Here is a 27,427-nt window from a genome sequence, read left to right as displayed (position 1 = left end):
TCATAGAAACAATCAATAACTTTATCCAAGAGAATGACAATAATGAGACAACATACCAAAATCTATGGGATGCAGCCAAAGCAGTGCTTAGGGGAAAATTGATAGCTCTAAATGCTTACATGAATAAAAAAAGAGAAAGAGGAGATTAATGAATTGGGCATGCAACTTAAAAAGCTAGAAAAAGAACAAATTAGAAATCCCCAATTAGACACTAAATTAGAGATCCTGAAAATTAAAGGAGAAATTAATAAGATTGAAAGCAAAAAAGTATAGAATTAATCAATAAAACTAAGAGCTGGCTTTATGAAAAAACCAATAAAATAGATAAAATATTGGTTAATTTGATTAAAAAAAGAAAGAAGAAAACCAAATTACCAGTATCAAAAATGAAAAGGGTAATGTTACCACCAATGAAGTGGAAATTAAGTCAATAATTAGGAATTATTTTGCCCAACTGTATGCCAATAAATTTGACAATCTAAATGAAATGGATGAATATTTACAAAAATACAAACTGCCCAGGTTAACTGAAGAAGAAATAAAATCCCTAAATAAACCCATATTAGAAAAAGAAAGTGAACAAGCCATTAATAAACTCCCTAAGAAAAAATCCCCAGGGCCAGATGGGTTTATGGGTGAATTTTACCAAACATTTAAAGAACAATTAATTCCAATATTATACAAATTATTTGGAAAAATAGGTGAAGAAGGAGTTCTACCAAATTCGTTTTATGACACAAATATGGTGGTGATACCAAAACCAGGCAAAGCAAAAACACAGAAAGAAAATTATAGACCAATTTCCCTAATGAATATTGATGCTAAAATCTTAAATAAGATATTAGCAAGGAGATTACAGCAAGTGATCACCAGGATAATACACTATGACCAGGTGGGATTTATACCAGGAATGCAGGGCTGGTTCAACATTAGAAAAACTATTAACATAATCAACCACATCAACAAGAAAACCAACCAAAATCATATGATTATCTCAATAGATGCAGAGAAAGCTTTTGACAAAGTACAACACCCATTCCTAATAAAAACACTAGAGAGTTTAGGAATAGGTGGAGCTTTCCTTAGAATAATAAACAGTATCTACCTAAAGCCATCAGCAAGTATTATATGCAATGGAGATAAATTAGACGCCTTCCCAATAAGATCAGGGGTGAAACAGGGATGTCCATTATCACCCCTATTATTTAATATTGTCCTAGAAATGTTAGCTTTAGCAATCAGAGAAGAGAAAGGAATTAAAGGAATTAGAATAGGCAAGGAGGAAACAAAACTATCACTCTTTGCAGATGATATGATGGTATACTTAAAGAATCCTAGAGAATCAACTCAAAAATTACTTGAAACAATTAACAACTTTAGCAAAGTAGCAGGATATAAAATAAATCCACATAAATCATCAGCATTTCTATACATGACCAACAAAGTCCAGCAGCAAGAGATAGAAAGAGAAATTTCATTTAAAGTAACGGTAGATAATGTAAAATACTTGGGAGTCTACTTGCCAAGACAAACCCAGGAACTCTATGAACACAACTACCAAATGCTCTTCACACAAATCAAATCAGATCTAAATAATTGGAAAGATATCAATTGCTCACGGATAGGCAGAGCTAATATAGTAAAAATGACAATACTGCCTAAATTAATTTACTTATTCAGTGCCATACTAATCAGACTACCTAAAAATTATTTTATACAGCTAGAAAAAATAATAACAAAATTCATCTGGAAAAACAAAAAATCAAGAATATCCAGGGAAATAATGAAAAAAAATGCACAGCAAGGTGGGTTAGCGGTACCAAACCTGGAGCTTTACTATAAAGCAGCAGTCATCAAAACTATCTGGTACTGGCCAAAAAATAGAGTGGTAGATCAATGGAATAGGCTAGGCTCAGGAAATGCAGTAGTAAATGACACTAGTAATGTAGTGTTTGATAAACCCAAAGACTCCAGCTTCTGGGATAGGAACTCAGTATTTGACAAAAACTGCTGGGAAAACTGGAAGATAGTATGGCAGAAATTAGGCATAGACCAACATCTTACACCTTATACTAAAATAAGGTCAAAATGGATACATGATTTAGACATAAGAGGTGATACCATAGGTAAATTAGGAGAGAAAGGAATAGTCTACCTATCAGATCTTTGGAAAGGAAAACAGTTTTTGACCAAACAAGAGATAGAGTATATTATAAAATGCAAAGTGGATGATTTTGATTACATTAAATTAAAAAATTTTTGTACAAACCGAAGCAATGCATCCAAAATTAGAAGGGAGGCAGAAAGCTGGGAAACAATTTTTGAGGCCAGTACTTCTGATAAAGGCCTCATCTCTAAAATATATAGGGAATTAAATCTAATTTATAAGAATCCAAGTCATTCCCCAATTGAGAAATGGTCAAAGGATATGAAGAGGCAGTTTTCTGATGAAGAAACCAAAGATATCTATTCCCATATGAAAAAATGCTCTAAATCTCTAATGATTAGAGAGATGCAAATTAAAACAACTCTGAGGTACCACCTAACACCTATTAAATTGGCTAAAATGACAAAAAAGGAAGATAATAAATGTTGGAGAAGCTGTGGGAAAATTGGAACACTAATGCATTGTTGGTGGAGCTGTGAACTGATCCAACCATTCTGGAGAGCAATTTGGAATTATGCCCAAAGGGCTATAAAGCTGTGCATACCCTTTGACCCAGCAATTCCACTTTTACGTCTTTTTCCCAAAGAAATCATGGAAGGAGGAAAGGGACCCACATGTACAAAAATATTTATAGCTGCTCTTTTTGTGGTAGCAAGGAATTGGAAGTTGAGGGGGTGCCCATCAATTGGGGAATGGCTGGACAAGTTGTGGTATATGAATACAATGGAATACTATTGTGCTGTAAGAAATGATGAGCAGGAGGAGTTCAGAGAAACCTGGAGGGTCTTACATGAGCTGATGATGAGTGAGATGAGCAGAACCAGAAGAACATTGTACACAATATCATCAACATTGAGTGTTGACCTACTGTGACGGACTATATTCTTCTCACCAATGCAATGGTACAGAAGAGTTCCAGGGAACTCATGATAGAAGAGGATCTCCAAATCCAAGAAAAAGAAAAAAAAGAACTGTGGAGTATAGATGCTGATTGAACCATATTATTTCTTTTGTTTTGGGTGCTGTTTTTTTTTTCTATTTTGAGGTTTTGCATCACTGCTCTGATTTTTTCTCTTGTAACAGGATTAATGCAGAAATAGGATTAATGTTATTATGTGTATATATATATGTATATATATATCTATATGGATATGGATATATAGATATATAGATATAACCTATGTTGGATTGCCTGCTGTCTAGGGGAGGGGGGAGGGAGGGGAGGGAGGGAGAAAAATCTGAAATTGGAAAGCTTGTATAAACAAAAGTTGAGAACTATCTTTACATGTAACGGAAAAAATAAAATACCTTATATGTAAAAAAAAAGAAAAGAAAAGAAAAATGATTGAGCATACATTTTCTTGACTGCAAGTACAACACTATTCTATACTGACATCATAACTGAGACCAGCACCCTAAATTTTGCCCAGGTTTGGCATTCTGTAACCATGCTTTTTTCACAGTCCATCTGAAAATAGGTATATCATTCATTCATTCATTCATTCATCCAACAAATAGTTGAATGCCTACTATATGTAAAACACTACTATTTAGGGAAATGATGCATATAATATGTATGGAATATAAGGCAACTTATGTTAAAACCCATATTAGTGATAAAAATAATCACTTCCACAGGAGTTCAGTGTAAGGAGAAATAAGTCTTTGTCCAGGCAATAAGGAAAAGCTTCCTTGAGAGGGAGGCAATTAAACAGGTCTTTGAGATGGATCATAGGATTTGGAGCTGTTAGGAATTCTAAAGATCATAAGGACCATGGGCTTAGACTTAGAAAGGTTCTCTTCTAGTTCAACTCCCCTGAGAGCTGGGGAAATGAAGGCACAGAGAGGTTAAAATAGTTACCTCAGGTCACAGAGGGAATAAGGGAACAGACCCATAACTGAAACCCAAAGTCTCAGGATTCCAAAATTAGGGCAGGTGGGGTAAGAGCTCTCAGACAAAGTATGGGATCCACTGAGGGACACAACCTTTATACATGTACTCCACAAACACAATACTTATCCAAAAGAATTACACATCTTTTCTTGGCTCTTCTGCAAAAATGACTTCCAGCAGGAACAGATTGGCTTCAAGTAGCCTTACTGTTCAGATGCTCCCTATTCATGATAATGATAGCAAGTGCTGTCACACGCTACTGTGAGAAGGGAGCCCACAGGTTGCTTTATAGTTTAGAAAATCTACCACTAACAAATGCCACCTTAGACACCTCTGATGGAACATCTCCAAAGTGACAAGACAGGCGGAGTGAAGGGAGAGAACATGACAGAGAAAATCAGAATCTCCTAAGACAATTAATCCTTGTTTCCTTGCAGGATATCTGTTATACACCTACATAGAGAAGATAGACAGAATGTGAACTTCTGGTTTTTAAGTTATATTTTACCAAGAATATCATGGGCAGATCAACATAACAATAAAAATAAAAATAAAAATATTTTCTTAAGAGCACTTAGTTTTATTACTGTTCATTGTTCTATTATAACCATCCATATCAATTCTGACATTCTCATGTCTCTAGCCCATTCTACCCTATTGTTGTTTGATTATACCCTTTGGAACCCTTATTCTATTGTTTAAAAAAGTAGCTTTTTGTATTAGACTTGTGCCCTCTCTCCATAAATAAGTTTGTATACATTTTAATTTAATTTTCTAAGTACCTATCACTTCCCCCAATAGAGAATATAAATTCTTTCATGGGAAGATCTGTTTTTGCCTCACCCAAGACTATAGATTGAAGAAAAAGTACTAATCTCCACTGGTAAATGCAGTTTCTTTACTAGGAGTTCCCTGTACCAGTGAAATTATAGGTACAATCTAAAAAGAAACAAAAAAGAAACAAAAAGGAAGGAAAAAGAAAAAATCCCCAGATGCTAACACCGTTCTTGGCATATAGTAAATGCCTAATAAAGAAGCTTGTTCAATAAAACCAGCTGCTTCACCTAAGCCTGCCAAGACAGGAGGGAAATATTTTAACTTCTCTGGATCAGTTATCCATTCTGCTCCCATCACCCCCAGACAACCCATAGTTCCACATCCACACAAATGGCTTCGCCTATGCCTGCCCTTCTTTTTAGGATACACTGCTACATGATACCATAGGTTAAGTCCCTTGATAGTGAGAACCTAGCTGAACCTACTCAATGATGGACATACCCTCACCCCATTATACCACACCCAGCCCAGTAATTCTGAACCTCAGGCTACTATTGTTCAAACTCTATTCTCCATCCCCAATAACTGTCCCCTTATTCCCATCCCCTTCAATGCAGGTGCTCAATCTAAACCTACCCAGACCTTCCACTGTACTCCATGGAATTCTATAAGTAACCCATTTGTTTTCCTCTTAAACCTTTCCCTTTCTTGTTCCTTCCATCTCACAGTCACTGAAATCTATTTTTTTCTAATTATACAATTTTCTTGCCATTTTTTCCATACTCGTATCACTAAATTGCTGGTCATAGCCAGGAAATCTGAATACTCCTTGTTCCCCAATGCCACTTCTATGTTCTCCCTATACCACCATCACTAAGTAACTTCTTTCCTTTTGAGGTTCATAAAATCCACAATTATCATCAAATTGAGATTTCGGTAGCTGTTGTCAACCAGCATTCTACTTTCCTCAATGAATTCTGTACCTCTTCACATTTTTCTCCTCTATCTCCTGTTCTCATACTAAAGGGCTTTAATAAACATTAATACTCCCTTAAACACCTTAACCTCTCAGTTCTTCACCTTACTAATTTCCCGTGGCCTACTACTCTACATGATAACTGCTATACACAGAGATGCTCAGATCCTTGATCGTGCCATCACCCACTAGTAATCTTCTTTCATATGCATGAATTATGAAAATCCCTTAGCTAAGCACAAAAAGTTGTCAATCCACCTCTCCCTCTGTCTCACATCCCTTAATCCTGTTCTTTGTCCTCATTTTGACCTTCAATTTCTCTACTCTTCAGTTCTTTCCCAGGCCATCATCCCTGCACTGGCTACACTTTCTTCCCTTCTCCATGTTGACCCCTTGGTGAGCCAGTTCAACTCTACATTGTCTTCTTCTTTCTAGTCCCTTGCCCTTTTACCCTATCATCAATCTTGCCTTCCTAATCCTCAGCCTTGAATTGTTCTCCATCAACCACAGTCTTAGTTCCTACTTATGTGTTGCTGGACAAACTAGGATAAAAATTACAAAATTTTGCTGACTTGGGTCCACTAAATTTATGTTGCATAACCTCAACTGATCCCTCATTGCAACAATCCTTCTACAATTTTCTGGTCAACTCACTATTCCTTTTAGCAAAGCAGCTTTCCAAAGCTTTTCATCCCTCTGCAATTCCCCTTGGCTTCCCCTCCCCTAACCTCATAGCTCTTTGTCTCATATTCTACTAAAAAGCAATTGTAATCACTTGCAGAGAGATAAATATAAACAAAACCAGTCCTAGTATCACCTCCCTAGATCCCCTTTAGTGATTCCCTGCTTTCTCACCTAGAGTGGATGAATTCTCCATTTCTTAGCAGAAAACACTGAAATTTGGGACCTAATGACCAGGAAAGAAGAACACAATGACTAATGACTTATAAAGTTACTGGAAGTTTTTATTCATATATGTAAAGCATACTTTCTTTTAAAATTTCAATTTGGTTGTAACAGTTTTTAAGCATCTGCAGTATACAAGTATTATGGTTGGCTATGTTGAGATTGTTTTTAAAAGGAGACAAAATACTTCCTGCCTTCATAGTCTAAAATTGAATTGGCTTAGACACTGTGAGTTTTGTAATTTGTCCTAAAATTATGATGCATCACCAAAACCTTTTCATGTGCAGAAGAGTGATATGTCAGTGATTAAAGGTTCTTACATTTGAATATTCCTTCCCCAAAACAAACATTGAAGTCCAGTGGTACACAGTTAAAAATTGGGGGGCCTCAGAACTATAAGAAACTTTCAAGCATTTACAGCCTGATAGAATCATTCAGTACTTTATAATGCTTTAGCTACCAATCCATTTCTGTTATTTAATTGATATAGACAAGAGTCTCCACCAATGAACTTCTGGAATTTATAGTCTTAAAGAGTTTCCAGTGTTACTGATTCACTATGTGAATCAACCATGTGATATGCAGCCAATGCATCCAAAGGAGTTCATGTCAATGTGGGCTGCATTGAGAAAAGCAGAGTTTCCTGAATTAGAGTATTGAGTCTTCTTATATTTTCCCTGGCCAGGCCATACCTGGAGGATTATGTTCAGTCATAGCCAACTCAGTGTAGGAGAGATACTGGTGAGCAAGAGAACCTCCAGAGAACAGCCAGGATATTGAAAGAGCAGCAAAAGTTTAGCCTGAAGAAGAGAAAATGCAAAGGGGACCTAACAGCAGTCTTTAAAGAGCTAACATGTAGAAAAGGAAAAAAGGCACCCCTAGGACAACTTTGTCCTTAGTTGTCCTTAATGGACAACTTTCTAAAAATCAAATCTCTGAAAAATTTCAATGAAACTGGGAGCATCATTGGGAGGGGGAGCAGGAATGGTGCGGGGGCAGGGAAGTCTTCAATAATAGGATGACCCCTCGCCAGGCATGTTGCAGATATTTCATGTATGGAAATAGATACAGCAATCCCTTCCAACTTTAAAATTTTGTGGTGATCATACTGAAATTTTGACTGTATTCATTCTTTTGTGAACACATTGATTTTCTCATTGAAATGATTGCTTTGCCCAGATGCTTAGAAAAATAAATCTAAACAATATTCCTAAGTACTTTTTCAGTTTCAAGAAGCCTCTACCTATTACACAGGGTAAATGGCTCTCAGGAATATCATCAGAGACAGGTTTGCTTGAAGCAATCTGAAAGCTCTATTCTATTATGCTGCTTCTAAATTCAAAATATCTGTACCTAAAACTATTTCAATTATGTTAGCACTGCATTAGCATTTTGTCTCTAAAGTGGTTAGAGTGCATCTAAAATATTTGGAATCTTTAGAGTGGACATAAAAATGGTTTTGACCCTCGAGCCACACACAAGTTATACTAAATGGATTTAATTTTTCCTTCCCCAGATCAACCTATCAATGTGAATGAAAATTGACTTAACAAAATGCTAGGTATGTTGTTTCAATTGCTAACAGAGGCCTAGCCCATTAGAACCATCTCCATAACTTTCGATGCATTGAAAGATTCGTTTGCAGAACACACCAGGCTCCTCAAGTTACACAGAAGCTTAAAATATTGATTAAAAAAAAAAAAAAAAGGAAAGGAAAGGTTCTATGGTTTCGGGAGACATTGTTAGCATGGGCAAACCCAATCTTTGTGGATCTTCTTGGGATAACAATGCAACTATACTCAATTCAGTTCCTGTAAGTATGTGCTAAACACCTACTATGTGCCAAGCACTACACTAGGAGCTGGAGATGTAAAGATAAAAACAAGATAGTCCTTGGTCTCAAGGAGTTCACAGTCTCTATTGAAGGAAAAGTAGAATTTGCAGAAATGAATAACAGACACAAAGCAATCTCTGAGGATGAGGTTGGGGGAAAAATACTTAACAATTAGTGATATCAAGAAATTCTTTGCATATGAAAGGGCTCCTTAACTAAGCCTTGAAGAGAAGAAGGCATTCCTAGCAGTAGAGGTGGATGGGGAGAGCATTCTAAGTATGCACAACAGGCTAAACATAAGTACAGAACTAAGAGATGGAAAAGAGAACATGAAGGCAGACAGTTCAGTTGAAATACCTAGTGTATGAAGGTAGGATAATGGAAAAACAGGTAAGAAAGAAAGATTGGAGATCGGTTGTGAAGGGCTTTAAATGCCAAAATTGAGGAGTTCAGTGGCTAAGTGTACTGGTGGAAAGAACACTTGACTTGGAGTCAGGGCGAGTTCCTTAACCACTGTGGGTCTCAGTTTCTTCATCAGCTAAATGAGGATAATAGTAGCACCTATTTCACTGAATTATTGTGAGGACCTAACAAGATAATATGTGTAAGGGGGCAGCTAGGTGGCGCCGTGGATAGAGCACCGGCCCTGGATTCAGGAGGCCCTGAGTTCAAATCCAGCCTCAGACCCTTGACACTTACTAACTGTGTGACCCTGGGCAAGTTACTTAACCCCAATTGCCTCAGCAAAAAAAAGCAAAAGAAAAAAAAAGATAATATGTGTAAAATACTTTGCGAAGTCTGAAGTCCAATATAAGTGCAAGCAATTACTATCAATGTTATTTTATCTTAACAGCAATGAGACACCAATAGAACTTTTTGAGCAGGGCAATGAAACATTACTTTGGTAGCTGCATAAAGGATGGATTGGAATGAGGGAAAGATTGGAGGAAGTTATAACATTAGTTACTGGTGGGGGAAGGGTAGGGAATTAGCATAGGCAAACCCATTGGTGAAGTAACACTAGAGTCCACTGCACTTACATTCAAAAGGCAGGGCTCTGTCTCTCACCCTGGCCACTTACTAGCTTTGTTAGTGGTGTTCAAAGAGGACTAGTCCCTCTGGTGTGAAGGCTGCTATTCCCTGTTCAAGGCTACTCATACAACTTTGGTGTCCACCTGCCACCCAGCTCTCCTTTGTGGCTCATAGAAAATGTAGCATGCAGTGGCCATACCTGGGGAAAACATCTAGGTAGATGGGCTAAATCAGGTAGAGGGTAACTGGCGGGCCTCAAACCAGTCAGTAAGTTAGGAGAGTATCTACCCCAAACTTGTGAAAACTTCCCTGGCAAAATAGGTGGATGTGAACATTTTGTTTCAATTAGCCATAAAGACCAAGGAAACAAACAGGTGCTACAGAGCCCTTAGAGCTTGGTCAGACATCCAAGATGCCAAGGTCATCCACTGCACCCAGAGCCACGGCCAATCCTCTTGACTTTTGTCTTGCTACTGGGTTTCGATAACTTTGGAAGAGAAAATGAGGTTGCCTACTTGCCTTACTTAAATCCAGCTTATACCCAAGTGAAAATGCATTACCCAGACATACAGTCAATAAACAAACATTAAATAAACATTTTAAGTGCCTATTATGTGCCAGGCATTGTGCTAAACCCTTCGGATATAAAGAGAGGCAAAAGACAGTCCATGCCCTCAAGGACCTCACAACTGAATGGGGAAGAGAACAAGCAAATGACTCCGTAGAAACAATCTATATACAGAATAAGTGAGAAATAATTATGGGAAGATACTAAAATTAAGAATTCCTATAGAAAATGGGATTGGGAACTTGAAGGAAGCCAAGGAAACTAATAGGCAAAGATGAAAGGGAAAACATTCCAAGTATAGGAGACAGCCAGATAAAATGTGCAGAGCTGATATGTTTCACTGGGCAAATAACTTAACCTCCCTGAGCCTATTTATTCATTTGTAAACTCATGATTATATTAACCACATTATTTTATTCCTCAGGTCTAGTTGGAGGAAAAGTATATTTCAATCAGGAAAGTACTATATAAACGTGAGCCATTATTAGATATAATAATGCATTTGAAACATTTTAATGCCATCTATCTGGGGGGGTTTTGCTCCATAAGTCATTCATGATACCTTTTGTCCTCTGTTTTAGACAGGGATGAAAACCTTACCTGACCACTGGTAAAGTACATTCTTTATGATCTTTGCAAAGAATGGTATAGTTAGCATTCCCTCTTAGACTCTCCTTGAAACTGGACCCTACCATTGTGCTCTAACCCCTGATCTATAACAGATGGTCTAGAACTAGCTGTCAACCCCTATACATTTCTGTACAGCTCTGAGATTGAGATAAGCAAAAATATTACACGTAAGAAGGTTAGATCTGGTTTTGATGTCTCACAGAGGATCCCAAGGAACATGGAAGGTGGTGATGGTGGTTGTTCTTTTTGTTGTTTGTTCTTTGTTGTAGAAGAGGACTATGACACTGGGGTGATGTCATGACTTGCAGTGAATTGGATTTAAGTGAGAGAGGACCATGCAAAGTAACCCACCTCACTTTCTCCTCCAGAGCCATCTGGGTCCAGTGGCAAGATATATAGATATAGATGTAGATGTAGATGTAGATGTAGATGTAGATGTAGATGTAGATGTAGATGTAGATGTAGATGTAGATGTAGATGTAGATGTAGATGTAGATGTAGATGTAGATGTAGATGTAGATGTAGATGTAGATGTAGATGTAGATAGATATAGGTATAGGTATAGATGTAGATGTTGATGTAGATATATGACTGGACATGGCCATGGATGTTTAAGGCAACTGGGGTTAAGTGACTTGTCCAGGGTCACACAGCTAGTCAGTGCCTGTGGTCAAATTTGAACTCAGGTCCTCCCGACTTCAGGGCCAGTGTTCTATCTACTGTGCCAAATAGCTGCCCCTTATATGGAAGATACTATGACATAGCACCAGGCAGGAGAGGAATAGCTTTGTGTATATCCATTGGACTCCTAGGAAAGATGAGTGCTAAGCCTCTTTACTCCTGGGAGCTCCCCTCCAAGGGCCTAAACTATTCCTTCCCCCAGCCTAGACTAGGCCAACACTGAAGAACAGGTCCTTCAGGGCCATCTAATCCAAAGGTGTCAAACTCAAATAGAAACAAAGCATACCCAAGGATTACTGTGGACCACATACTGATTAAGAAAATCACATATTCACATTATCTATCTTCTATTATAGTTTTATTTATTTTGCTAAATATGTCCCAATTATTTACATTTTAATTTGATTCCAGTGGCAGGTGGCATTCAGGTGTTTTACTCCTCTGATCTATAACACCCTCATTTTATGGATAGTGAAACTGAGGCCCAGAGAGTGGATATGACTTATGCAAGCTCATGATTGTAGTAGAAGGAGCACTGGATTTAGAGTCAGAGGACCTCGATTTGAAGTAAGAGTCTACCTACTACTTACAATTTGTGAGTCCTTGGACAAGTCACTTAACCTTATTGGTCCTCAGTTTCTCTATGTGTAAAATGAGGGGGGTTGAACTAGATGACCTTTAAGGCATCTTTCAGCTTTAAATCTATGCCCCTATGAATGTGTTAAGTGGAAGAGCCAAGATTAACACCCAGATTCTCTTACCTCATATATCTTATTATGCCTTTTCCACATTTTCAGATCTTCTTCGGACAGGCAGAGTATTTCAGCAGTTTTCTGACTATGAATGGTACATCATATTTTATTCTGGTTTTTTGTTTTTGTTTTTGTTTTAAACCTCCTTTCTCTTCTTTGGCATTTGAGTGTGTGATGAATATAATACCTTGCTCAGGGTAGGCATTCAAAAATATATATGCACAAATGAATTCCTACTTAGAAAATACTGTAACTTATTCTCTCATTCTGTGAAAGGCTGATAAAATCAGCTCCAAGGGGGCTTCTGGGAACAAAAGTATCAAAAAGCATTATATCCTGGGAAGCTATGGGATGACATAAATAGCATTGGATCCAGAGCCTGAAATCTCAGATCCATGTTCCAATTATGCAGCTCACTACCTGTGTAACCTTAGTCAAGTCATGACTTTTCAGAGACTCAGTTTCCCCATCCTTCATCTCCAAAATGGGGATGATACTTATATTACCAGCCTCAAGGAGCTTTTGCAAGGATACATTGAGAAAACATTTTGTAAAGCTAAAGGAGCTATGTAGATCTAAGTAATTATAATAAATTGGAGCTTTGTGGGGGACTGGTAACTAGGAAGACAATATCATTCAAGGAAACTGCCAATATTCAAATTCACAGACCTTTCACACTGTGGCAGCATTAGGCTTTGTCACCCCTGAACCATAAAATGCATCATAAAGGGAAACCACTGCATTACAATCAACTGAGACTGAGATTCAGAGCAAAAGAAGCTGAAAGGAAATCTCATTGCTGGGTTGCCAATTTTTTATGAGCCTTCAAGCAAAATATCTGACTGCCTACCTTCTTTAAAATGCTGCTGTTACAAGAAGAAAATATAATGGATTACCCAGGGTCAGTGTTATAATTGCAAAAAAACAGTGAAAGGCAGCTAACTTTCCACGGATGATAAGATTAGGTTCCTCCCAGCCCTTTGGAGTCTCAGTCCCAGCGCCAGGTTGAACAATATTTTTAATGCAGACAATGTTTGTACAAGACAAAGTCAACTTAGCATTTCACATGAGCTAGTCAAGTGTTCCCCAGCTCAATGTGTTTTTTTTTTCTCTTTCCCACTGTTTAAATAAATTATAGGAGATGAGGATTTTAGCTTGGCACTGCTGGTAATCCATAATGCAAATGTCATATTCAGGAATATTTATGTTCTAGGTGTCATGTCCTTCAAAAACTGTTTTCCAAGAGATTTTTTTCCATAAGTCACTGTCTTTTCTTTATTTCTAATTCCCCTGTAGTCTTTATCCAGGAGTGTTTTCATAGTATTCTGTACCATGAAATATACTTTCTGGTGAGATTTATGGAATTGGCCAGAATATTATCATCTTATTTACTCTTCTTTCCCTCTCAGTTGGGTGAACTCCTTCAAAGAAATTTATTCTTCAAGAACTAAATATATTCATTGGAAAATAATGTTGAAAAAAGAGAAGGGAATTGGTATTTCTGTCTCTGAAAACCAATTAAAGAAAGGCTACTCTAACTGCTGAAATTCTTAAGAGAGATGCAGGGTCTTTTATGTTCACATTTATGTCTTCGGTTCTTCCCAGTCATCCAGATTTATTTGCCATGCTCATATTTAAATATCATGTTGTTGATGCATTATCCTCGATCTTTTGGTGACGTAGAATAAATTTGTCAAAGCTCGCAAGTCATCAGAGCACTGTTTTTTTTTTTTTTTTTTTGCCAAATACTAAATTGGAGGTGAAGGAAAGGGAGAGCAATCTTGTCATAACAAGAGGACAATGAGACACGTTACTTTACCTTTCCTTCTAGACACACTGGAACCTTTTCTTCATGCCTGAAAAAGTACTCTGTGTCAATTCAAGTATATGTGCATACACACACACACACACACACACACAAACAAATACACAGCTCCTAAAAACATGAGTGTAAAAAACAAAGATCATAGTATTCTTCATGATAGCCATTTCAAAAGAATCCTGAGCCTTCCAGGACACTCAGAATTCACCTCCCCATAAACTTCTAGGGATTCTCTTCTGTTATTCCATCTTACAAATCCCCCTTAACTCTTTTTTGGGTCAGGAGAAACTCTGCTTCTTTCCACGAGAATCTCTATGGGATTATAAGACTTTTTAAAAATTTCTTCTACCTCTATGGGATTATAAGACTTTTTAAAAATTTCTTCTACTAGAATGTTGGGATCCCCCACTCTATAATAGCTGATCTAGACATAAAAGGAGAAAGAGTGATACTCCTGGGGCAGCTAGGTGGTGCAGTGGATAAAGCACCAGCCCTGGATTTAGGAGTACCTGAATTCAAATCCGGCCTCAGACACTTGAAACTTACTAGCTGTGTGACCCTAGGCAAGTCACTTAACCCCCATTGCCCTGAAAAAAAAAAAAGTGATACTCCTAAAACCTTGGAGCTAACCTACCAGAATATCATGAATATCAAGAATATAGATATAGATTAATATCAAGAATGTCATGAACATTAATGACAATTACTCTACATTTCAACCCTGATAATTTCAACCCTTAGTTAACTCTGGCTTATGACTGATCCAGAAATGTTAAGGCAAAAAAAAACCAAAATGAATAAATAAAAAAGAAAGTAATCAGTTGGACTATGAGATTACGAGAAGCCTGAAAGACTTATATACTTTTTTCTGCTCTCATATTAAGATTGGCTATCTATCATCTTTCAGATACTTGGAATTACAACTCCCTACCATTTATACTCTAGTGAAAAATATGCCTAGGATCCCTAAAGCCACTTTCAAAAACCTGCTTCTGGTTATCCCAAACTCAATATAGCAAAAGAAGCAGACTACTCAAGGTATTGGTGACTACCAGAAGTATGAAAACACACTCAGCATGTCTTCTGCAAATGTATACTTCACATTGGTCCAATGCCAGAAGTGGCATTGGTCCATGCCTGCTGAGACCATCTACCATCAAGGGTCAGCTTAAGAAGCCCCTTTTCTTCTCTTTCCTTTCTCCTTTCTCCTTTCCTTCTCCATTTCCCCATTAAAAGGATGTGAAGAAGACAGATAGGAAAGCAACTGGGAGAGACCAAAAGCTAAGTATGTACAAAGCATAAGTAAAGCTAGCTCTATTTTTAGTGTCTCTCTTCTTTTTCTGGCAGACAAAGCTAATACCATTTGGGGAAATAAAAGAAACTTAACTGCATTTGACATTAAGAAGCAACAGGGGTAAGTTTAATAGCACAGAAAATATTCAGATTGGCTGGAAACAGAACTCTTCCTCTACTCTTGATAACCAACTAACTAGAAAGGTACTCACTTTTGAGAGTTGGAAGACTGCCCTCTCCTGGTCTTTAAGTGTAGGTGTTGTCACAATCTAGTGGTATTTGTTTAATTGCCCACCTGTGCATAATGGGTAAGTGTTTCAATAAAATTTTCCCACTTCTAACGTCTCAGGTAATCTTCCATAGTGGTCTTCCTTGCAAGTGATGTTTCATTTTGTTTTTATTTTTCTTTGTTTATTTGTTTGTTTTTACATATTCATTAATGTTGCTTTGAGAGTAGGGATGCCCATTATCATGTCATAAATAAGTGAAACATCTTTTAAGCAACATCCTTCTGTGAATACTTCTCCATCTACAAATGGACATGGGACATTGCTTTTCAAACAAGTGCTGAAGTAAAGTATGTTTTCTAAATGACACTGATTGGCCAAATGCCTATCAATGGTCCCTGCCTAATAGGATTTGGTTCACTAGATGGTTGAAATTCTACAAATATTCAAAGTATCCAACATAGAAAGGAAAATTCATACAACACAAACATGTAGCACTTTACAAAAAGAACCTAAAGTAGTGTCATTGACTAGCACAGTCTCTATAGCCCCAAAGCTATTTAGGAACATTAAGAATAGTTTAACATTTAATTTAGTAAGAATGGTAAAATGGAGCCAGTGAATAAGAGCAATGGTCAGAGAGTCAAGAAGACCTAAGTTCAAATCTGGCCTCAGACCCTCACTAACTGTGTGGCCCTGAGCAAGTCACTTCATCTACACCTGCCTTAGTTTCAACTGTAAAAACGGGCATCAAAATAATAGCATTTGTGTCTCAGGCTTATTGGGAGAATAAAGGGAAACGATATTTGTAAAGTCCTTGACACAGTGTTGGGCACATAGTAGATACTTGATAAGTTTTTGTTCCTCTTCTCTTCCCCTCCCCATTAATTCATATGTTCCCCCATTAATTCATAAGACACATTACATAATTTCTGTAAATTGGGGGGGACAAATGAACCCACTTAGATAGAGACAATGAGGTGCAAATAAGGAAACCCACTATTAAAAGAGTAAGGAAAGGAGCCCAAGACAATATACAATCATATAAGCTTTATCTGATAAACTTGATTTTGTCTTCCCTACCCCCTTTTTCCTTCTTTCCCCTCCTATCACAGGCACAATTTTTGTTGAGTTTATCCAGACCAAGACAATAAATCATGGCTCTTAACAGAGTACCAACAAATCCAATTCTTAAAGTGCCCCCAATAAGGAGAAAATGAATATAAAACAGTTTTCCTTGCATGTTGGAAGGTTCAACTTTATCTGATCGTGTACCCCAAACTCCACAACCCTCCTAAATAATTCATTCCTTGACCAGGTATGTCAGTTCTATTGGTATCAATAAGAATACCATGCTAAGATTGAAAGCCTAATGCTCTTTCTTTGTTCCAGTGGGAGAAAGCTGAGGGAGGAAGTGTTTATTTTATAGCAGATTTGAAGGAGTGTACATTGTTTAAACTTTACCTCACTAGCAATTCAGGGAAGCCTCAAGCTTAAGCTGTGACTGGCTATTTAATAGAAAAACTGTAGTCAACTCTCAATTATGTATCCCAATGGGGAACTGTACAATAATACAAAACAACAGACAATCTGCAGACTATTGGGTTTTAGGGCTCAAGAGGGTCTTTTAAATCAACTAGTCCAATCCTCTGCCTTACACACTAACCAGCTGTGTGACGCTGGGTGAGGACGTTGGCTTTGATGGTCTCTAAGATCCCTTTTCTCTGTAAATATGTGATTTTATAATCCTTTTTTACAGATCAGGAAACTGATACCCAAAAAGGTTAAGTGCTATATCAAAGGTCACACAGGCTAGTTTTGGGTACACACATTACAAAATAAAGGTATACAACATTTTGTCAGAGAAGATTCTGACATTCAGTCACTCCCTTTTTCCTGAGCCCTGAACACCTTCCAACTTTGCTGCATTGTTAGTAATCCGTGACCTTCTATGTGTTGTATGAATTTATTGCACATACTCTACTTATGTTTCAGTATGTTATAGGGGCATCTAGGTGGTGCATTGAATTAAAGCAATGGTCCTGAATTCAGGAGGACCTGAATTCAAATCCAGCCTCAGACACTAGGCACTAGCTGTGTAACCCTGGGCAAGTCACTTAACCCTCATTGCCCCCCCACCAATTTTTTTTTAAAAAGAGTATATTATAATAAGAAAAAGTGTCCATTAGATCCAATTAATAGTATTTGATTGGGTCTTAACTGAATTATTGTCAACTGCCTTCTTAACACTCTTTTTAAAAAATCCTTATGGTGCACAGAGAGTAACATAATGGACCAATGCTAATACCCCCCCCAAAAAAAAGATTTATTTTCCATTTCTTCCTCTCCTTCCAAAAAATTTATTTTAGGAGAATTCACTAAGACTCTTTGTCAAATAAAACTGAGTAGTCATTAATGGAGGAGAAAGAGAACCGCTTTCAGTCAATTTACATAATAGCTAAGCCTGAGTTTCCCTGCATAAATAAGAGAAGCCTTAGTCTGAAGAATCTAGGTCAAGGTAACAACAATACAAATTGTCCATTGTGAATGTGCAGACAGATGAAACAAATATCATTGACATGACTTGCTTGTCATCCTTGGACAGGCAAATGGCACTGAATGGGGATGACACCTGAATTAAGCACTGGCTGAAGCTCTAAACAGATGGGATATTTGCAGTGAATTAAGCATGCAGGGGTCTGGATGGGGTCTGCTATGCAAAGTGCTAATTAGGCCTTAGAGAACGTATTTGACTTGCTGCTGCACCTGCTGCAGGAACCATTCTCTGTATGACTGTAGAGTCAGTCCTACCTAATCTGTATTTTTTTCCACCACAGGAGCCACTCTTTCTACAGAGATTCAAAGTAGCTGAGCACGTGTACTTGAGAGTCACTCAAAGCATTCAAAGCAGGCTTTTAACTAAGCTTTCATTCAGCTTGTTCTGCCTTTGGCTGAGAAAGGCTGGAGTCAGAAAGAACTGTTCATTTTACCCTGAGAAATCCACAGACAAAAACTAAATTATATAGTCACCTGATTCAAAATACTGAAAAATAATTTAGTCATCAGTAAATTACCAAGACTGTTTTCCTTTCTTTTTATGATCTCTACATCAACAATAGCAAAAAGCCGAAGATTCTTCTCGTTAACATCAAACCCATTCTTGGTATTTCCTTGCAAGTACTATATTAATCAGGATTTCCAATCCTCAACTAGTCAATGTAATCACAGAGCTCCTTGAAGTCATTCTATATGGAGATATAGAATGAAAATGTCTCTTAAGCTCAAATGCTAAAAATTAAATCAGGTGCACAGGAAAAGAGGACTTGAAAAATAACTTTGAAAAATTGTATCAACTGTATAACAAAAGGAGAGCATTATTTGTATAAAGTTAATACGTCTTAACACATCCTCTTCGATGCAAAAGTCATTCCATTTCCCTAACTGTATCAGGAGGGTTACATAGGTCTGATAGTAACTTGACATATAATAAAACCACAGGGAATGCTAAAAGGCTGCTTTACAGAAGTCACATAGTGATTTACTTCCTATTACACATAATTAAAATCTAGTACATCAGTATGTGCCCCCCCAAAAAAGTCTCATGTCAGTATAACCCTTGATTTTATTGGTTTCAGAGAAGATACTGCCAAAGTTTGCTGGTCTGTAATTCACACTCCCTAAAAATCCAATAGGTGAATGTCAATAGCATATAATATAGGGTGAATGAAGTGAGGGAGCTAGTCCATGTGTTCTATTCTGAAAAGCTAAGGAAAGGCAAAGTCAAGAGAACCCAGAAAAAACCTACAGAAAACGTGCGAGTGAGAAACCATGTCTGTGCCAGATGAGTTGTGATGAGCTCCGTACCTGCAGTGCTGTTGGAGTTCTCTGCTCAGCTCCCTTCGCTTTCTCTCCCTCCTCTGGGGGTGATATAGTCCAAAGGGGCGCCTAAGTTTAATCTCCTGCTGGCCGGGTTCAGTTGTGCCTTAGCCAGGCTGTAGCAGATGCCCATAAGATAGAGCACAGGCTAAGTGAGCTGGAAATGGGAGATCGTGCCTTGCTTTGCACGGTCTCAGGCTGTCTCGGGCTGCAGATGTGAAAAGGAGCACAGGAGTCCTAGCTCTGGCTCCTCTCAGTCACTGCATGGGTATATTATCACAGTCTAGGCTTTCTATTGGCTCTGATCACCAAACAAATCACACCAGTCACCCCCCTCCCCCCTCCCCTCCCTGGTTCACTCAGCGCTTGTTTCTCATCTAACCCACAAACATTGCAGCCACACACACTTCAGTCGCTTGCAACGTTGCTCTTTTCCTCCTTCCAGTCTGTGGATTTACAACCTTGTGGTCAGCTCGAACATTTTTTTTAGCAGACTTCCAATCCAAACCTTCTTGTTTATATAGAGAAATTCTCCATCGCCCAGCCCGCAAAAACCACTCATTCCCTTCAGATCTTCTTCCTCCTTTTGTTGATGGGCTTGCAATGTGAAGAATGCACGAACAAGGCCCGTTGTGTGATAGATCTGACATTCACACACACACACACACACACACACAGAGGCACACACATATCGTGGTCCTTTTGTTTTGAATAAGTGAGACTAGTAAAATTAAAAGCCCAATGAGCCTCCTGACCAAAGTGAGGGCTCCTTCAGTAAAATCTTCAATTAAGGCAGCGCAAAGCGCTCATTGCTTGAGTTTGGTTTGTGTTTCCAACAGCGATTCGGTCATTATTATCCCTATTTTTGTTTATTGAATGCAGAGGTTTCTTCTAATGCAAATCAGACCCTGCAAACATTGAGAGGAACTGAAACAATGACGCCAGACCAATTCTTCTGTTCAGTAAACTCAGTTGGTTATATCAGAGGGGCTATGAGTGATGCCTGCTTTTTTTTTTCACCTTCTCTGTTCTTGGCTTCCTTTTAAGGTGGTACTCTAACTAGAGCAGAGAATTCAGCCTCAGATGACATATGCTCCTGGATTCAAATGTTGAATACATGGGATTGAATAGAGATAGACCTTTGGCCTCTGGGCAAAGGAAGAGCCCAAGGGGGGAAAAAGATCTTTTAAGATTTTCCAAACTTGGCTGGGAAAATTCAGAAGAAATTCACTATGCTTTGTAATAGACCCTCCCGAAGCCTTTCCCACAACATCAATTTCACTGGAGCTTATGGAAATTTTAATGACAGTTATTCTTGACAAGTAGCCATTGCTACACAAATTACTTTGCCCTATTTTGATTTTCAGCTTAAAACAAAATACTCAACCTCCTGTTATGCCTTTGGTACAATAGTTAACTCTGACTTTGGGAGCTGATGTGAAGCAAGTCCACCATCACCACCACCATCATCATCCATAAATACACAAAGAATGGCAAAAGTCTAAGAAATAAAAATGAGGGCTGGGAATTGATTGATCATTTTTATATAGGCTATTTGATTTCTTCCTCCAGCTAGGAAAATCCCATGCTCATTTCCAGGAGTGATTAACCTAACAAACAGCTGGAAGTTACACAAACATAGCACATTTGGTTACCTGCAGTCATACATGCCAACTTCATTTAACACTCCCTTATTACTTCAAGAATTAAAGTAGACCCATTTTTCTTTTGTCAACATGTTTTTAAAACCATCATTATAAATCCTCAAATATGACTTTGTAAACTGTCTTTTTATGAAGGATGACGGATCTTGTGACGGAAGCAGGAAATGGGTATAAATTTTATGAATTGAGAAAATAAGTCACAGAATGGTAAAGGCATTTGCTTCTAGATTTTGCAAATAGCAACGCGAAGCTGAAATGCAAAACTTATTCTGTTTGCTGGAAGTGTCTTCCTTCCTTTTTTCCTTCCCTCTTTCCTTTCAAAATCTCTTCTGTTCTTCCTTCCCACCCTCTTTAAAATTAGCATTCCATATTTGCTATGCCACTCAAAGGAAAGGAACGGATGATACAGGAAACTTAGTACTATATATAATTTTGAAGATCAATTGCATTCATGAAACCATTTAGCCAACTCTGGAAATAACTACTTATGCACTATCCTGGAGGTTGGTGGCCAAGAATTTGTTTTATTATTTTTGCCACCTATCCGGAAAGACTGGCCCTAAAAAAAGGACCAGGGTCTGTTACATTTATTTTTGCATTACCAAGACTAAAACATGACTCAAATGATAATTAATAGTAATAATAATAACAATAATGAAGGCAACTTTCAATCCATGAATTAGCATTTGAAAGCAATTGATAATTTGTATACTTCCTGGCCAGCTACCATGGAATAATGAAAGAACTTTCTATTTCCAGTCAGAAGACTGATGTTTATCTTCTGAATTTGTTATTTATCTGCTATGAACTCTGAGTTGAAATCCCACCTCAGCTTCTTCTTAGCTTTGGGACCCTATGCATGTCACTTAATTTGTCTGCCTTAGTTTCCTCATCAGTAAAATGGAGATAATTACAGAACCTACCTTCCAAAATTATGAGGTTAAAATTAGAAATTTGTACAATACTTTGTGGGGGCAGCTAGGTGGCACAGTGGATAAAGCACCAGCCCTGGGAGAAGCTAGGTGGTGCAGTGGATAGAGAGCGGGCCCTGGAGTCAGGAGGACCTGAGTTCAAATACAGTTTCAGACACTTAACACTAGCTGTGTGACCCTGGGCAAGTTACTTAACCCCAATTGCCTCACCAAAAAAAAAAAATTAAAAAAAAAAAACCACCAGCCCTGGATACAGGAGGACCTGAGTTCAAATCTGGCCTCAGACATTTGACACTTAACTAACTGTGTGACCACTGGGCAAGTCACTTAACCCTCATTGCCCCACCCCTCCAAAAAAAATACTTTGTGAAACTTTAAGTTCTATATAAATGTTAGCTATAATAACTTAGCCTTTGTGATCCTCAGTTTCCTCATCTGTAAAATAGTCATAATAGTCCAACAGAAAGATACTTATTCTTAGAATCAGAAAACAAATCCGCATTCTGCTATGTACTAGCTAGATAAACAATTTTTGCTCTCTTGGTCTGTGAATGGGGTTGGAGCAAATAACAGCTAAGTGTCCTTTTAGCTTTGATATTCTGTGATTATCTGTGAATACTGGTACTGCTTACCTTGCTGTGTTCATGGTAGAATCAAATGAAACAAGATAAAAGAAATGTTTTTGTAACTATGACATACCACATAAATATCAGTTATTATTATTTTCAATACATTTTATTTTTAACTTCTTCCCAACTTCTGGAAAAGACAACATGGCATAGTGGGTATAAAGCTAGCCTTGGAGTCAGGAAGACATGGATTCGAGTCCTGACTTTGACACATAGCAACTGTGTGACCTTGAGCAAGTAACAGCCTCTCAGTGCCCTAAAGCAATGGATGTGAAACTCAGATATAAACAGGGGCCACTAAGCTGTACAGAAAGATCTTTCCAGATGCATAGTGACTTATAAAACATATTAACACTATGTTTCATTGTATTTTTATTTATTTTTATTAAATATTCCCCAATTATATTTTATTCTGGTTCTCACCATACTGGGGAGTGTTTGGGTCCACAGGTACCCACCGGGCCTAGTGTCGGACACTTCTCTTTTTGGCCAGTTCTGATGCAGAGAAGGTGTTGACCTGCAATGGTAGGGAAGTTCTTCATCTGTGAGTTTCCAATAGGAATGGAATTTCAAGTTTGCCCCTTATCACATCTGTTAACAAGGAACCAAACAATGGATGATTGGAATCTGTTCTCCTTTGCCCTTTCCTATTCTGTATTATGGTAGAAGTGCCAAGAAGTGTCAAAGTTCAATATAAAAGGGTGAGGAATACTATCCTATGGGATTTTGCCTCATCAGGATAATACAGGACTATTAACAATAATAATAGCTAGCATTTATATGACCCCTTAAGGTTGGCAAAATGCTTTACAAATATTATCTTATTTGATCCTTACAAGAACCCAAGAGGTAGGTTCTATTATTGTCTATATTTTAAACTTGACGAACCTGAGGTAGAAAGATTGTTACTTGCCCAAGGTCACACAAGTAGTGTCTGTCTGCAATTGAACACATGCCTTCCTGACACCGACCCATGTAAACAAAGAAGCAGAAAAACTGGAGAATATCTTAAGGAAAGCAACCAGGATGGCAAAAGACCTTGAGATCATATCATACAAGGATTGATTTATAAATGAACATTTATTTGAAAGACCAGAAAAAAGAAGAGAAGATATAGGAGCAAGGGACAGCACTGGTGACACCTTCCTTCAAACCCTTATCTCCTCTTACCTGGACTGTTCAGTGGCCTCCAAATTCACCTCCTTGCCTCAAGTCACTGTCCACTCCCATCCTTCGTACACAAAACCACCAGGTCACTCTCCTACCTGATAAAGTACAATGACTCCCCTTTATCTTCAGGATAAAATAGAATTCCTTCTGTCTTTTAAAGACTTTTATAGCTTGGTCCCAGAATAGCCTTTCAGACTTGCTATCCAACCTTCCCCTTTCCATAGTCTAGGGTCCAACCAAACTGACCTTCTCTGTTCTTTATCTCTTGCCTTTGTAGGACCCACACTCATACCTGGAATGTACCTCCTCACCTTGGTCTCATTAAGTTCCTTTAAAAAAAATAGCTGGATGTAATTTATACCTATTTGTGATTAATGGGAGCCATCTCTAGGGTGGTGGGGAAAAAAAGGAAAAACAAAAGAAATTTACATGATAACTTTGTTGTATATTTGGAGGGAATAGCACATTGTACATGGTAGATTTGCAGCTTTGTGTTCAATCATCTTTTTTTTGTTGCACTGTTATGGAATGCTTGTTTTGTTCCATGAATTGAAAATAAAATATTTTTTTAAAAAAGACTGTATGTAATCAATCAATCAATAACACATTTTTAAGTGCTAAACACTAGGAATATGAATACAAAATTCATACATTCTTATGGGGAAAAGATGTACATATTTAAGTACATATAGAATAAACATAACAAGAATAAATATAAAGTAAATACCAGGCACTTTGAGAGGGGGCATTAGGAGTTGGAGGTATTAGGAAACATTTTATTTAGAATACAGTACTTGAGGTGAAGGAAGAGAGAGATTTAAAAAGGTAGAGGTGAAGAGGTTGTACATTTCAGGCATGATGGATGGCCAGTGTAAAGTCACAGAGTTGGGAGGTGTGGTATTTTGTGTATAGAAGAAGCTAGTTTGACTAGACCACAGACTGTGTGAGAGAGAAGTAGATAGAATGAGAGAGAGAGAGAGAGAGAGAGAGAGAGAGAGAGAGAGAGAAAGAAGACAGATAGATAGATAGATAGATAGATAGATAGATAGATAGATAGATAGATAGATAGATAGATAGATAGATAGATAGATAGATAGATAGATAGATAGATGATAGATACAGACAGACAGACACCTACAATAAGGTGATCATTGTGGGAGTAACAGATGCAAATACTATCTTATATGTGAAGCTTTTCTTGATCCCTCCAACTGTTAGTTTCATCTATCCTTCTCCAACTGTCTTAGATTTATTTGCATTTATTCTGTATATGTTTATATTCTTATTGTCTCTGATAGAATGTAAACTCACTGAAAGCAAAGACTGTCTTTTATTTTGTTTTTTTGTTTTTTTATAATTCCACTGTGTGGCATAGTGTTTGACACATAACAGGCACTTAATAGATGCTTAGTAATTTATTTGATTTGATGAACCTCTGTTCATTTATGTTAGGTAAGACATAGAATAGGAAAATTTATGCTTGGGAAAGGTATTTTCCACTCTCACAGAAAAGATCTAACAGAGAAACTAAATAGAAAAGGGATACCTTTTTTTATGCTGAGGTCTTCCAAATTGTGTTAGTTGTATCAAAGCCTTAAACATGGCAGACCTTAATGAGATCCAATATAATTCAAAAGAATTTGATAACTATCCACACAAGGAAAAAAAAGTGGAAAAAGAAATTGCACTGTTCAGAATGTGCTCTCTAGCTAGATTGACAACCTATAGAGCTTATCTATCTATCTATCTATCTATCTATCTATCTATCTATCTATCTATCTATCTATCTATGTCTATCTATCTCTCTACACATGCATATATGTATAAATATATGTGCATATATGTATAATATTTATGTATTTTAAATAAGACTATGAAAGAAGATTGGAGTCATTATATGGGGTTTACAACTTGCTAAAGGAAATCTAGACTGCTTCCTTCTCTATCTATCTATCTACCTACCTACCTACCTCCTTACCTCCCTATCTATCTATGTATCTATTTATGTATGTATGTATGTATGCATGTATGTATCTGTCTGTCTGTCTAGGTGGCCCAGTGGATAGAGCACTAGACTTGGAGTCAAATCTGGCTTGAGATACTTATTAGCTGTGTGACCTTGGACAAGTCACTTAACCTTGTTTGCCTAAGATTCCTCAAATGTAAAAATGAGCTGAAGAAGGAAATGGCAAACCATTCCAGTATTTTTACCACGAAAACCAAATGAGGTCATAAAGAATCAGACACAGCTGAAAAATGAATGACCACAAGAACAGGAGAATTGAGAGATTAGTAACTTCTTGACAGCATTTATCAGAGGTAGATCTTTTCCCCAGATTTTCCTGACTCATGGGATATCTCTGCATTCACTGTACCGAACTGATTGTCATAGTAATAAGTAATTTTTTAAAAAACTTATTGTCATTAAATATTTATTCCTACCACCAGTTTATAAGAGGCAGCTAGGTGGCGCAATAGATAGAGCATTGGAACTGGAGTCAGGAAGACCTGAGTTTAAATCTGGCCTCAGATAAATTTATTACTTCTGTCACCCTAGATAAATGTCTTAACTTTTCTGTGCCTCAGTTTCCTCATTTCTGAAATGGGCGTAAAAATAGCACCTATCTCCCAGGGTTGTTGAGAGGATAAAATGAAATAATATCTGCAAAGTGCATTACAAACCTTGAAGTGCTATATACATCAAAGGTATTATTATAAATACATTTTATAGGGAAACATTTTCTCCATGTGCATAAGCCTATAGTGTGTATAAATGTTCTCTTCTAAATTATGTCTCATTTACTCTGGTCAACAGGGTATGTTCTTCTTAGATTACATAATCTTTTTATTTTTTTTAGAGTATTTAAAAGTGTCAGGAAGAGTTTCCCAATAAATAATCCTAACATTATTCTATGGGTCATTAACCATGGGTATTATAATTCCATCTCTTATTTCCATGTCATTCCATGTCTAAGCCAGTGGTGTCAAATTCAAATAGAAACTGATTCCTACCAGAGGCATATTGACTTAGAAAACCACAAATTAACAATATCTATGTGATATTGCATTTTATTTATTTTTAAATACTTCCCAATTTCATTTTATTCTGGTTCTAACAACAGTCTATTTCCCACAAGAGCAGCAAGTCTGACACCTCCTAAAGAAGAGTTGAGAAAACAAATGGCAATTTAACAGAAGAGGAAGAGGCCACATAGTTTGAAGCTTGTATTTTCTATATACTCCTGAGAGCTAGTACGTGAGGTATATTTTTAATCCATCAATTTATACTTATTGAATGTCACCAAGGTCATTGGCATGATACTGTTTGCTCAGAGGTAGGGAATTTGTAGCATCAAGAAGAGATATACTTAGATGTAAAAGATAACAAACAACTATAAAAAGATCAAGTGCTGAGGCATGGAGATATACATGACAAATTGGAAGAAGAATTTCACACTACTCTTTCCTAGTTTTTCTGAAATAGTCTTATAAAGGAGAGGAGCCTGAGTCTGGGTCTCTTGTCATTTGGATATATGGATGAACTGTCCTAATAATCACTTTTGAAGCATGTAAACTTATTCAATTTGATGGAAGATT

General features: G+C 37.4%; 1 protein-coding gene across 1 annotated transcript in view; it reads right to left on the bottom strand.

Annotated features, from left to right (window-relative positions):
* GREM2 (gremlin 2, DAN family BMP antagonist) overlaps positions 1 to 19,685 on the bottom strand; it is a 145,985-nt gene extending 126,300 nt beyond the window's left edge. The window contains exon 1 of the mRNA XM_043999344.1: positions 19,424 to 19,685. The gene's annotated coding sequence lies outside the window, so the exon portion shown is untranslated. The remainder of the gene's footprint in view (positions 1 to 19,423) is intronic.
* Positions 19,686 to 27,427: the final 7,742 nt, after the last annotated feature.

This window comes from Dromiciops gliroides, chromosome 4, assembly GCF_019393635.1.
Source record: "Dromiciops gliroides isolate mDroGli1 chromosome 4, mDroGli1.pri, whole genome shotgun sequence".
Lineage (NCBI taxonomy): Eukaryota > Metazoa > Chordata > Mammalia > Microbiotheria > Microbiotheriidae > Dromiciops > Dromiciops gliroides.
This window is presented reverse-complemented; position numbering and strand designations above follow the sequence as displayed.